Here is an 11,750-nt window from a genome sequence, read left to right on the forward strand (position 1 = left end):
TATGTATTTTCCTTTATCTGTATTCTCACAAAGTTCAAGCTAGAACTTAGAGCAATTATTTTGAGGCCGTAATTATTGGGAAAAAAGGAAAAAAAGGGGGGGACAATGATATACAACTCATAATTAGCGGTATTCGTAAAAGATCTGAAAAATATAAATGAAAATGACATGATACCTTGTCTTATATGATCATATATATACCATTAAGAAGGAGTTTGATACACGCGCGTGTCGACACTAATCTTGTCCAAAATTGCGGTCAAATCTGATCTAAGGGCCACAAAATCTACCAATTAAGGTCGTGTACGTTCCAAAATTAACTTTAAATTTCTAATCGTGTTCTCAAATTAATATTAAAATGTCATGATCATCTTCAGTGTCTGAGGGGAGAGAGCCTTTAAATCCATGTCATCCGCACCGGTTGTTAGAAATTAAAATATTATGGAAATTAAACGAATTGAAGATGAAGATTGGAAGATTTAATTATTGACATGATTCATGATATATTACAAGAAACTTAAATTTATAATGAGATTTCAAAATTAATTCTTGCAATTCGATGATTTCCTTATAATAAATTAATAATCAATATAATGTGTCTCTTTATTTACTCCTTACCACATACTTAAAAGGCAACTAACTGTACACGAAATAATTTCCCATCAAAAGCTTGAGAACTATCTCACACTAGTTAGACTACCAAATCCCCTTGGTTTTTATTTTTAACGTCACACACATACACACACACACACATATATATATATATATATATATAGATAGAATAATAGTGCGGTATATAGCATTACTCGATCTTCCTAAAATTGCTAAATTCTCGATCAGCTTCTATTTTTTTAAACCAACCCGTCTCTCTCTCTCTGAAATTACCAGACAAATAAAAATATACAATCTATATTTCTCCTTAATTAGATAAATGTCTTTTCAGATAATCCAAATGAATGTTTGTAATTTTATCTTAGAATTCTTGAAGAAGTTGATATTTTTATTTTAAAGAATAGAGGCATCGATCATATATGATGCCTGATGAAATTATGATGTTGTTTTTTCCTTAATTGTTAGTTTGTTGAGATAATTGGTTATATATCTTCTGATCATAATTATCCTGCTAATTAATGGATGCAGCCAAACCTGACTTGCATCTTGGTATTGGAAACGTTACTCCTGGAAATTACCGGAAATCGAGCCAAGCCAGCAGCACTGCCATGTAAACGTGGTTGGAGTTGTACCCCCTCAAAGCCGCCACATAAAATGCTGCTAGCCCCTGAAGCAGCATGTGGTTGAGCAATAAGGCACGATGAGGCACTGTTTTTTTGAAAAATATGGAATTACTATCGATAAATTTTATGAGCATAAAGCTCTTATATTATAGAACATACAATTTTAAAAAATCATAGTTGAAAGCTATGAAAGTTATAAATTCATAAAAATGATTTTAAGCTTCCGTTATCTCATGTACAATTACATTTAAGGAACAAATTTACTTCGTCCAGATTAGATTTAAGACATGAGAACCTAAATTTATACATATTTGGTTTTTGGGGCTTCATTATATATTCTGATTGCTTTGATGTGCACTTAAAATTAAACTTACCCTTTTTTTTTCTTTTTTTTTTTTTTTTGCACTTAAAATTAAGGATAGAGTCTGGAGGCGGCTCAGTGATTGGAAGTTGAAGTTTTTGTCACAAGCGGGGAAAGAAATATTATTGAAAGCAGTCATTCAAGCAATCCCGACATATAGTATGAGCATCTTCCTGCTTCCAAAGGGATTGTGTGCAGAAATAAATTTCATGATGCAAAAATTCTGGTGGGGGCACCAAGAGAACGACGCACGTATTCATTGGATGCGATGGGGGCAAATGGGGTTGTCTAAGGATAGGGGAGGGCTGGGCTTTAGAGATTTGGTAAGTTTCAACAAGGCCCTTTTGGCAAAACAATGTTGGAGGTTGTTACAATCCCCAGAGAGCCTTACGGCGAAAATTTTAAAAGCTAAATATTACTCAAATTCCTCTTTTATGGAATCAAATTTGGGCTCAAAACCCTCTTTTGCATGGAGGAGTATTCATGGAGCAAGGGATCTTCTTGAGGCCGGCCTACTATGGAGAGTAGGAAATGGACATTCGATAAAGATTTGGGGTGATGCTTGGATCCCAATCCCATCAACTTTTAAAATTCATTCTCCGACGAAGTTGCTGAATCCTACTAGTACTGTCCACGAATTGATTGATCGGGAAAGAGGTGAGTGGGATCAAGACCTTTTAAATAGTATATTTACAACTGAGGAGGTAGCGGCTATAAATTCGATACAAGTGAGCCGGATGCAGCAACCGGATACTCGAATATGGAGATGCACAATTTCGGGGATCTTTTCAGTTAAAAGTGCTTATCATTTAGCAAAGGAGATGGAAATGAGGAACTGGCCAGGTGGATCTACAAAGAGTGAGGAAAGTTTATTATGGAAATCTCTGTGGAAATTAGCAATCCCAAATGCAGCAAAATTTTTTTTCTGGAGGGCTTGTCATAATGTGCTACCCACCAAGGAGAATTTACTTCGGCGTAAGGTAGTGCAAGAACCTTTTTGCCCCATTTGTGAGCAGGAACCAGAGACCGCCCTTCACGCCTTATGGGCTTGTTCGGCAGCAACAGATATCTGGGGATGCAGCAAAAAGATCTTCCAGAAGATGACCACAGGGGGGGGGGGGGGGGAAGTTTCATGAAAACCGCGGAGCACATTTTCTCAAAGTGTGATCTGTCGGATTTTGCTCTTTTCGTCCAGTTATCACGCCAAGTGTGGTTCCGCAGAAACAAGTGGATTTATGAGGGAATTTTCGTTGATCCCAACGTCATTCTTCAAAAAACAACAGAGGAAACTATAGCCTATGCCCAGGTATTCCAGAAGGATCAAGCAGAAAAAACTGCACAGAACCGAGTGAAGGCATGGCAAGCACCTATTCCAGGGTGGCATAAGGCAAATTGGGATGTGGCTATTGATAAAGCAGAAGGCAGAGTGGGGATCGGAGTTGTGATTAGGAATGAGAAGGGACAAGTGGTCGCTGCACAGAGTAGAACAAGGATGGGTATCTTAGAGCCAGCTATGGGGGAAGCATATGCTGCTTTTCACGCAGCTTGTTTATGCCGAGACCTGGGAGCACAACGTGTAACCTTGGAGGGGGATGCCAAGCAAATTGTGGAGGCTATACAGAATGAATCGAGCCTACGGAGTCGGTTTGGGCATCTAATAGAAGACACAAGACAGGTACTTTTCACTCTTTCGAGATGGAATTGTGTTTTCGTTCCTCGTGAAGCAAATGAGGCGGCTCATAGATTGGCGAGAGCGGCTACAATTGATATCAGTGATAGGATTTGGAGGGATACCACTCCTAATTGTATTAGTGATATTATTTTGATGGAGCAGTTAGCTCTATCTCGATGATTGTTTGTTGAAGGTTTATACTTCACTGGCAATTTCTTATCAATAAAGTTCACAAAGTTTATTATCAAAAAAAAAAAAAAAAAGAACCTCTACAGTTTGATATAATGTGTGCAAAATAAAAGAGCTGACTGATCAGTCAGTCTATTGGTTTATATATATATAAAATCAGACTTTAGGGTTGGTTTCACTGATTTGTAAATAGCTATATATATGATATCATAAAAAGTCACTAATAAATTAAAAATCCTATGCAGTAAGGAAAATTAAGGAATTACTCCCTGTAATAAGTATTCTTTGGAGGTGATCATTTCGCAATTAAACACATTGTTATTAATTATGTAATGGCTGCGGAAGAATTATGGGGACGGCGAATAGAAACGGTGCGTTGCAATGAAATTTCCTCCATGTTTTAGCATGGAGGTGGGGTTTAATTTTAGCATGAGAACCTTAATTATTATGTACTCCACTACTTTGCTAGCAAACACGTTGCAAATAGTGTACAACCCCGGGCCCACTTTGCTTTTGATTGTCTGAATTGAATTTAGGGTATGAGTTACGTACAATTAACATATATAATCAATGCATGAACATATTAACACTTTCAATAACCACAAGGGGGTAGTTGAGTTGGTAGAAGAATTTCTTTCATCCTAGTAGTCGCGTATTCGAATCCGCTTGCGGTAGTAGATGCGTGAACTAGATGCTACTTTGAAGGGGCTCTACTGGCTCACACCTTTGTAGGGTTGTGGTGACGGGCTCGCCTTCCCAGGCAGTAGCTAGCGCTCAAACCGGACATTCTACAGCGGGTGGAAACCCCGATGGTAACGCCCAAGGAGAGAAACTACACTGGTCGCCCCTTTCCACCTTTTCAATTAAAAAAAAAAAAAAAAACACTTTCAATAAAGAAAAAAAAAAACCAAATCGTGGCAGGCAATAATGAGCTTGAGAAGAGAACTAAAGAAAAAAATAAACTAGCTCCAATAACCTAAGACACTTGTCAAACACTGGCTGTTGAAGTTTTCGATCACTTAATTTCCCTTGTTTTTTGGAAAATTTTGGAAAATATTCCTTTTGAATTAATCTTACATCATTTTGGCTTGTCCGGCTCACTGGACCCGACTCTATGTTTTGGCATATTAATTTGCACAATAAAAGTCACGAGCCGACGAAAATTCGGTCTATTTAATTAATTTGCTTCTGTATTTTAAATCAGCAATGAATATTATTTTACTTTTTTGGACAAACTTTACTTAACTTTCTTGAATTGCATTATCACTTTTGTAATGTCTCTTTTAAAGTTTAATTTCTCTTTTAAAGTGTATTTGTCTTTCAATTGTTAATTTGCATTTTCAACCTTCCGTTAACTTTTTTCAAACTACACCCATTTGTTTTAAGAAAAAAAAAATTTGCAAAGATTAAAGCGTTGGTCTGAATTTAACGGAATCTTAAAAATACCCATGCCTCATCCACATTATTGGATAATTGTAGGATGAAAAAAAAAAGAAAAAAAAAAGAAAAAAGAAAACTGGTTGTTTTATGTGGTCTACTAGTACTGCCTGTGCAAGACTTTTCAACTATATATTTATATCCCACTCCTTTTTTTTGGGTGGGTAGTAATTTCCTCTATCCTAGCTGATTTGGGTTTGTTATAGTGCATGTATCCATCAATCCTTGCATTTGGATGGTCTATAAATAGGAGCAGGAGCAGGCTAGGGTACGTATAGTAGAGATCGAAGATCAAGTAGATCCCGAAATGAAGGCCATTGATCTTCTTATAATCTGCCTTATCTTGGCATTCACACTACTTTTCATCCCTTCTCCGAGTTTAGCTAGAGAATTAGCTGGTGAGTTTTTTTACGAATTTGTAACTAGCGTACGTACTGATAAAATTATGATGTTCTTTTTCCTTAATTGTTAGTTTGTTGAGATTGCTTATATATATATATATATATATATTCTGATCATAATGAATTATCTGATTTACAGCCAAACCTGATGTGGATCTTGGTAAGGGACACGTTACTCCTGGAACCGGGAATAGAGGGAAGCCAACAGTGACATGTAAAGGTGTTAAATATGGGAGTTGTCTCCCAAAGCCGCCACCTAAATCTAACCCGTACGATCCTAATTGCCCACGGCCCTGAAGATGTTTGAGATAAGAAGCATGCACCATGGTTGAGCAATAAGGCATTATTATATTGTTGTCTAATTTATATATATAAAGGTGTTAAATATGGAAGTTGTCTCCCAAAGCCGCCACCTAAATGTAACCCGTACGATCCTAATTGCCCACGGCCCCGAAGATGTTTGAGATAAGAAGCATGCACCATGGTTGAGCAATAAGGCATTATTATATTGTTGTCTAATATATATATATATATATTGTTTTTGGAACTTCATTATTCTGATTGCTTTGAGGTGCATGCACTTAGAATTAATGAACGTCTATATATATATATATATAGTCTGATGTAATGTGCATGTGCAAAATAAAATAACTGACAGATCAATCAGTCAGTTGGTTTAATTATCTAAGGGATCCACTTAATTCCTTATAATTAATTAATTCTATATGTATTTTTCTTTATTTGCCTTCTGATCACAAAGTTCAAGTTAGAACTTCAAGGAATTATTTTGAGGCCGTACGTAGTTATAGGAAAAAAGGGACAATGATAAACAACTCATATAACCGGTAAAAAAAATCTGAAAATATAAATGAAAATGCCTTTTATTTATTTTACTGATATTAATTAAAACAGTGACCGTGCACCAAAGGTAGCCAACCTAGCTATCAATTCTCCGGTAATTGTCTTTTCCTTTTACAGAATCCCAAACGATAAGTTTTTTAATCAAGGCTAGGCCTTGATTAAAATGGTGGATTATGTTGTTGGCTTAATTATATGTTCATATTCAATTTATCACATACATGGAGGAAGAAAGAATCTAAAAAACGTGACTGGGACTTTTTTCATCCAAAATAACAGCAAAATATAATGTACGCAATAACTCAAAACATTTTAATTATAGTTTGTGCGATAGAATTGTATACTCATAATTAATTAAAACACCATTAGAACGTAAAGAACAATTAATTATTAAAACAAAATGAGACCAACGTCAATGCCATGCCCGGCCCCAACTAATACATGCAAGGAGAGGTAGCTCTAGGAATTTGCCTCAAGATGAGAAGATAAGTATTCTATTTCTGTGGTGGTGATTTTAGTGTACTGGCTGCTGCACAATAATTAGTGTACGTACCTTCAATGAAATTTCTTCTAGATTTCAACATCATGGTGGGATTTTTGTAGGAGGCCCTTTTGTTTTCTGGCTAAATATCCAAACGCATTATATTTTAATTAGGACCAGAGCCTTGTCTTTTGAGTGTTTGAATTCGAGCACTGGGATATTTTTATAATCTATATATGTTTGCAAAATTCTTTTTTGAGCAGACATTAATTAATTTGTTTAGCTCTTTCTTCATTCAAATTACAAGTTTCATTTAGAACTTTAAAAGTTGATTTTTTGTAATGGCATGTACTAATTAATTAGTAATATTGCTACATACTACACAAAAATTCTACAAAGATCGATGCCGCAAAGCTGATGTGACAAGTAACTATTGATTTTTTTTTTTTTTCACAATTAATGTTGATTTATATTAATGGCTAATACGCCGTAGTTTAGCTCTTGCTTTGCATGTAGAGCTTCGGCTCCCTTATTCTTTATGAATGAAATAAGAATTTACATAAAAAACAAAAAAAAAAAAGACTTTAATTATACGTAAGATTTATAGTTATGTAAACTAGAGAGAGTGAGAGAGAGCTAATAATTAACAAGAAGAGTAAAAGAACCACGTACATTAATTTCATTTAGGTGGGGAACAACAATCTAATGATTTACTTATGTGGTCTGCTTTCAGTGTAAGACTTTTCTACTTTATATTTTATATTCCACTGTTTTTTTTTTTTTGGTGGGTAATTTCTTGTAAGGTCCACAGTACGTATCAAGTAGGTCTCAAAATGATGGCCAATTAGCTGGTACTGAGAGTTTGATTTTACTTTACAACTAGCTAGCGTACTGAAATTATGATGTTGTCGTTCATTGTGTTGGATTTTACATAGCTCTTTCTCTTTTATGTTCTATAACATTTTTGAATATATATAGCTTATTTCCACCGATTGGTCTATGAAGAATTATTTGAATTAATTGATTTTTCTTGGTCTTAAAGTGATAAATTCAAACCAAATAGTAGTTAGGCACTTTAATCTTTCAGTTTTCTTGGATTATGAATGTTCTTACACATGGCCCGTGTTTTCCTTGTTAGTTTGTTGAGATAACTGAGATTATATTCTGATCACATATCTCGATCAGCTAATATATATATGGTGCAGCCCAATAAAGTCATTGACGAGGAAGAAAAGTTAAAAGCAGATTGGAAACTATTAAAGTCGTTATTCTTCCGTACTTGTTTATGATTATTGCTTTCTATAATTTCCAATCCCACTTACACCTTTTCAAAACATCATCAATGGTGCATGCGATCCATCGCACTAACAATTGATTAATGACCAGTGAAAATGAAATCACTACAAGAGAAAATGATTCAATCCAAGCTTATGTACATATCATGCTACCAAAAATTCTTGGAGGGTGGCTGAAGGCCTCCACTTTTCATTATGCATTTCGTTTTCCTGATCAGCTTGACTAACCGTACTGTAATTTGGATTTTGCACAAAGTCATTAAAGAAGAAGAAAGGCAAATGCAGTAAAGTATAATTTGGAATTTTCTTTTTCTTGTACTAGAGCCCATTGTTCGAGCAGATAAGCCCTTTAGAATTTACAAGTTTCTTTCGCAATGATTCAAGAGGGGATAAGAATTTCAAATTTTTTGTTGTGAGAGTCAAATGAGTACTGAGAAGTCTACAGCAATCTTAGGGAGCTAGGGTTTTTGTGTTCTCTTGAATTTTTGGTGGAAAGTGAGAGAACGGGGTACTTGAACTAAGGTACACGGCTACATATAGATCGAGGGTTTAAATAAGCCATGGTTGTTCCTTTGTCTACAAGGATTATGGTTTAAAAATCATAAATTTCAAATAAGTCCCCTTATAAAATTTTTGAAAAAACCTAAATAAAAATGCATAAGCATGATTTTGACTAAAACCATGCACTAACATGCTTAATAATGCAATAAATGTCACTGCCCTCACTATCAAAATGCATACATCATTTTGATAATGTAAAATATGATGCAAATATCCCTCGGGGCATTATAATTATTATGTAATATAAGTGTAAAAACTATTTTTATAAGTGTTTCTTTGGTGAGGTCCTTATTGAGAAAATATTTTCTATAGAGTACACACGCTTATTATTTTGAAAAACCAAACTAGATGTAGATACAGAGCTACCCTAGTCTTTTTTAAAAATAAATAAAATAAAATAAAATATATATTTCTTAAAATAAGAAGTTAGCTCTTATCTTTGAAGAAATTAAGTACTGTTTTAAAAATGGTGAATGAAATAAATATTATATATATTAAAAAGAAAAGGAATAGTCACATTAAAAATCAGACAGAAGATTTAAAAATTGACTTGGCAACCGGGAGAGGCTCTTGTCTTTAACTAGAACTTTCTTTTGTCAATTGTTATCTTCGACGGCATGTGTGGGATATGGAAGGCCAATTTCATTTTCCTTCTTAGTAACTGTTTTGAGGATACTATTGCTTGATTTTACACATTGGCTTGAATGAGTCAATATTGCTGAATGCCATTGACTTGGGAGTCAATATAGATGGACAAATATCATGATCAGTTAAAAAGATTTACTTGATGGATTGTCGCTCAATAATGCTCAACGTCAATTTGATGTAACCTTGCTTTTGGCATTGAAATAGCCCCCCCAACTATATAATTAAGGAGAGGCTAAGAGCTTGCTCTTTTAAAATTTATAGAAACGGTGGCTTTCATTGAAATTTTTTCTGTATTTCAGCATCAAAGTGGGGTTTCAGCATGACAATTACCATATTGCGTTTAATGCAGAAGAATTAAATGCTTTAAACTGCAGTAGCAGATAGTGTATATACAACCCCACTTTCCTTTTGATTGTCTAAATTGGACCACTTGGATATTTTCTACTACTAATTTATTTTTCATGTGCCTCCATTTTTGTCTTCCTTTTCAATTATGAACGGGACTTTTCAAAGTGAATTTCACCCAACAACATCATTTTGGCTTCTTGTGCTGACGATTGACTTAACTCTATCTTAATTTGTTTGTGTTTTTTCAATGAAAAATATTAAGAGTATTAAATTTTTTACCAATAAATAGATATATGTAGAGTTTATTTATTGAAAATAATCAAAACAATTAATAAGAGTACCATCAAAACAATTAAGACATCATTTTTGACTTTTTTGAGGACTTAAATACGTACAACCTTTTGCTTGGCCTAACACATTCCGTTGAATGAGTCATGTAACTTTTTGGCATTGACTTGAGAGTCAAACGTCAATGTCATGTAAACTTTTGGCACAAGGAGAGCTTTGGAATTTGCAATCCATGTTGAACAAGGATTGTATAAATATATTGTGAATGTATGTAATTATGTTTCAGATTATTGCTCTGGTAATTATTTTTACAGTTTATAGTTCAGTTTGTAGAACATTTTCAGCTCCACGTGGATAATGTAAAATAATGCAAATACACTGAGAAGACTTAACAATTGACTTGGCGGGTCTTTGGAGTTGTCTTGGAAGTCATGTGGGCCAGTTTTGAGGACCCTACACCCAACCTTTTGCTTGATGATTTAACACATTGGCGTGAATGAGTGAATTAATGCTCAATATATGTCATTGACTTGAGAGTCAACATTATTCTTGATTGATGAACAAATTAATATCATCATCAGTTTAAAAGATTGACTTGATCTGTTGATCATGTGGCTCATGCATGCTCATGAACGTCAATGTCATGCCCACACGCAAGGAGATTTTTAGGAATTTGCCTCAAGATGAGAAGATATATAATAAGTATCCTGTATCCTGTTTTATATTCCACTGTTTTTTTTTTTTTGTGGGTAATTTCCTGTATCCTGCTTCATTTGGCTTTATTATAGTGCATGTATCCATCAATCCATTAGCTAGACATGCTCACACACTTACTTGGATTTGGATGGTCTATAAATAGGATCAATCCATTAGCTAGACATGCTCACACACTTACTTGGATTTGGATGGTCTATAAATAGGAACGAGGTACGTAGAGAAGGTCCGCACAATCAAATAAAAACCGAAATCATGAAGGCCAATCTATTTATAATAATCTGCCTTCTCTTGGCATCCGCACTCTTCATTCCTTCTCCAATTTCAGCTAGACAATTAGCTGGTGAGTTTATTTGATTTTACCAATTTACAGCGTACTAAAATTATGATGTTGTTGTTCATTGTGTTAGATTTTAGATTATAATATTTTGAATATATATAGGTTAATTATTTCCAGCAATTGGTGTGCAAAGAATTGTTTGAATGGAAATGAGTTTTCTTGGTCGATCTTAAAGTGATAAATTCAAACCAAATAGTAGTTTAATTAAGATCTTTCAGTTTTTGAATTATGGAAGACGAGTAATTAATATTATTGTTTCTTTAGATTGGTTATCCTCTGATCATATCTCTGGTAATTAATTAATGGTGCAGAAAAACCTCATTTGACTCCTGGAACCAAGAATCCAGGCAAGCCAGCAGTGCCATGTGATCCTAGCAATAGATATACGACGTGTTACCCCTCAAGGCCGCCATCATGTAACCCGTACACGCGTAAGTGCCCACCTGTCGGAAGGCGTTTGAGATAAGAAGCATGTCCACTACTGCTTAAGAAGACTATTATATATATATATATATATATATGGTTTTTGGGGCTTTATTATTATGATTGCTTTGATCATGTGTACTCAGAATTAAACCTACTTTTCTTTTCTTTTTTTTCCTTGCAATAATTAATGAACTCCAAGAACCTCTACAGTTTGATGTAATGTATGCAAAATAAAAGAGCTGACAGAGTCAGTTGGTATATATATTGAAAGGACTTTATTATAATTCTATATATGTATTTTCCTTTACCTGTATTCTCACAAAGTTCAAGCTAGAACTTAGAGCAATTATTTTGAGGCCGTAATTATTGGGAAAAAAAGAAAAAAAGGGGGGGACAATGATATACAACTCATAATTAGCGGTATTCGTAAAAGATCTGAAAAATATAAATGAAAATGACATGGTACCTTGTCTTATATGATCATATATATACTATT

At 34.4% G+C, this 11,750-nt stretch overlaps 1 long non-coding RNA gene across 1 annotated transcript; it reads left to right on the forward strand.

Annotated features, from left to right (window-relative positions):
• Positions 1–10,575: 10,575 nt before the first annotated feature.
• LOC132181258 (uncharacterized) lies at positions 10,576–11,545 on the forward strand. Its single transcript, XR_009440237.1, has 2 exons — positions 10,576–10,831; positions 11,140–11,545. It is a non-coding gene; the product is annotated as an uncharacterized LOC132181258 (long non-coding RNA).
• The last annotated feature ends 205 nt before the right edge of the window (positions 11,546–11,750 follow it).

Source organism: Corylus avellana, chromosome ca5, assembly GCF_901000735.1.
Source record: "Corylus avellana chromosome ca5, CavTom2PMs-1.0".
NCBI classification, from domain to species: domain Eukaryota; kingdom Viridiplantae; phylum Streptophyta; class Magnoliopsida; order Fagales; family Betulaceae; genus Corylus; species Corylus avellana.